Below are 2,500 nucleotides of genomic sequence, written 5' to 3' on the forward strand. Positions count from 1 at the left end.
GACATGGACATGCTGGACGAAGTCCCGGCCGGGGATTTGGAGGGAGTCAGCGTCAACCCATCGCGATGATAGCGGCGATCTATGGCATTCCCGCAATTCAAATCCATCGGCACTGGTATGTAGCCGATGGGTCCACCACTTGTCCCGCAGGTATTTCGAGGACAGCAGGCCAGTCTCTCGCGTGAGAGCGCGAGCGGCCCATTGGAGCCTCGAAATAACCCACGGGGAATTCGCAACCGCCCGTATTACAGGCGATTGCGAACGTTCCAGGTTGAGCAGGCGTTGGCGCATCAAACCTGGAACGGTGGTGGACAGGGCGGGAATGCCAAGACCGCCGCCCGCGACGGGTGCGTGAACAAAACCGGTTGGGGTGTCCTTCGGCAATCTTAACCATTTGCGAACCGCTGCGCGGGTCAGAATGTCAAGAGCTCTTAATTTTCCCAGTGTGGCGCGTCCGAGCACTAACACATGGTAAAGGCGCGGGAGTAAAAAGCAGCGCACCAGCTTTAAACGCTGCTGCGGCTTTAACGGTGCTCTGGTTATCCTTTCGAGGTATGTCGCTAACTCGACTTTCACCTTCTTGGGCCCCGTCGAGCAAAAGTCAACACCGAGGTACCTCCATTCCGCAATAGTTGTTATCTGCGGAATGAAGGCCTCGCGCCCCAGGTGGAATTGGGGGCTAGTGATGACTTTAATCTTTTTGACTTTGCCCGACGGGACCAAGGACAACACAGAGCACTTTTGGGCGTTGAACTTAAGCCCATACTCCCATGCGCGCTCCTCTACCATGCGCAGTGTCTTCTGCAAGCCCCACACCGAGGAGGCAAATAGGAGGATGTCATCCGCATACGCAAGCGCATTTAGAAGACATCCGCCAAGGTGGTAACCGACGTCAGGAGGAACCGCCTCCAGGATACTGTCCACCACAAGGCAGAACAGTATCGGAGAGAGGGGGTCACCTTGCCTAACGCCCCTGCCTATGGGAAAGAGCTCTGACTTCTGCCCTCGCACTTCAAACATCGTACTACTCCTCGCATACAGGGTGGATATGTACGAAATGAATTCGTACGGCACCCCCAAGGTGGTCAAGATCCTGGTGATAGCATCGTGGCTAACCGAATCAAAGGCCTTCGCGACGTCTAGGGAGGCAACGTGCAACTCCCGCAGGTGTGCGCGGGAGTCATGGATGACGGCAGCAAATGCGGCGATATTCTCGCCGCAGCCGTCATCAAAGCACCGTTGCCTCAGGTCGACAAGACCAGACGTGCGAAGCCGGTTAGCTAGGATCTTGTGGAGGTGCCTAACCACCACCGACGTTATCGAGATAGGCCGATAGTCGCCCGGAGAGTCGGGATTACCCGACTTTTTCGGAACGAAAACGGTCCTACTCGCTAGTAACGCCGGTGGGAATCCGCCTGTAGCGAGGACGATGTTAAAAAGGAGGGCCCTAACAGATGGTGGGACGGCCCTCCACTGGCGAACGCTTATACCGTCCGGTCCGGGGGCTGATTGAAGTGGCAAGGTGGTAGCTGCCACTTCCTCGCAAGATACAGGGTACCACAGGTGTGCCAGCTCGGGCTTACGCTCTGATGGTGGGGCTGGCGGTACAGGTTTGGACTTCTGTCCAACGAACGGCCCCCAATGCGAGGCCATACGCCTCACATCGGGGACAGCCGCAGGTACACCACCTGTGGCATCCAGTATCTCGCGAGCTGCCCAGGACATGTTCGACCGGAATAGCCGCTGTATGCGAGCATATTCCAGCCGACGCCGGGCTTTCTTCCCCGGACGGGAGGTAGGGCGCCGCCTTTGCGGTCGCAAATGGTTTCCGGCTTGAGGAGGGAAGACAGAGCCGAGCCAAGATGACACGCCCGCACTGACGTCTATACCTTCCAAACAGTCCTGGGCCATGTGGGACAAGTTGTCAGTGTCCCACCCTCGGATATTAAGGACCACCAGGATAAGACCCCGGATGGCACCCTCAATATCATGCCCGAGGTGGCCCAAGAATGAAGCGTTGGAAGGAGAGACGTCAGTGGGGGCTGGCTCGGCTCGCACAGGGGCGCACGGCGTCGAGGTCGCTCGTGGCGACCGGAAAGGAGGAGAGGAGGCGCTCTCAGCATTGCTGCTGGAGCTAGCGGAGGACGCATTAAGGTCCTCCAGAGCGGCCGCAACAAGGCTCCGGTATACTTGTCCCCGGCGCGCACCCTTGATAGCTTCAAGGGTGCGGTCGGGAACCACGGTTATCAGATGTTGATTGATAAACCGGATACCTTGTCGGACCGCCATGGCCTCCTCCCTCGCCATGAGGCGCAGTTCTTCGGCGCCCCATTGACGCTTCACCCTGTGCACGTCTATCTCCTCGTTGACGATTGCCGGATGAGCTGATCTTCGATGGACACCCAAACCGATTTTGCTCGCAAACGCTCGATCGCAATTTGGACACGGGAATGACAACGGGACTGCTTCAGGGATAGCCAAACTACTATGGGGATCGGGA

At 57.7% G+C, this 2,500-nt stretch overlaps 1 pseudogene; it reads right to left on the reverse strand.

Annotated features, from left to right (window-relative positions):
• The window catches only part of LOC143307415 (large subunit ribosomal RNA), a 7,570-nt pseudogene that overhangs the window by 2,013 nt on the left and 3,057 nt on the right, over positions 1-2,500 (reverse strand).

This window comes from Osmia lignaria, unplaced genomic scaffold (assembly GCF_051020975.1).
Source record: "Osmia lignaria lignaria isolate PbOS001 unplaced genomic scaffold, iyOsmLign1 scaffold0053, whole genome shotgun sequence".
NCBI classification, from domain to species: domain Eukaryota; kingdom Metazoa; phylum Arthropoda; class Insecta; order Hymenoptera; family Megachilidae; genus Osmia; species Osmia lignaria.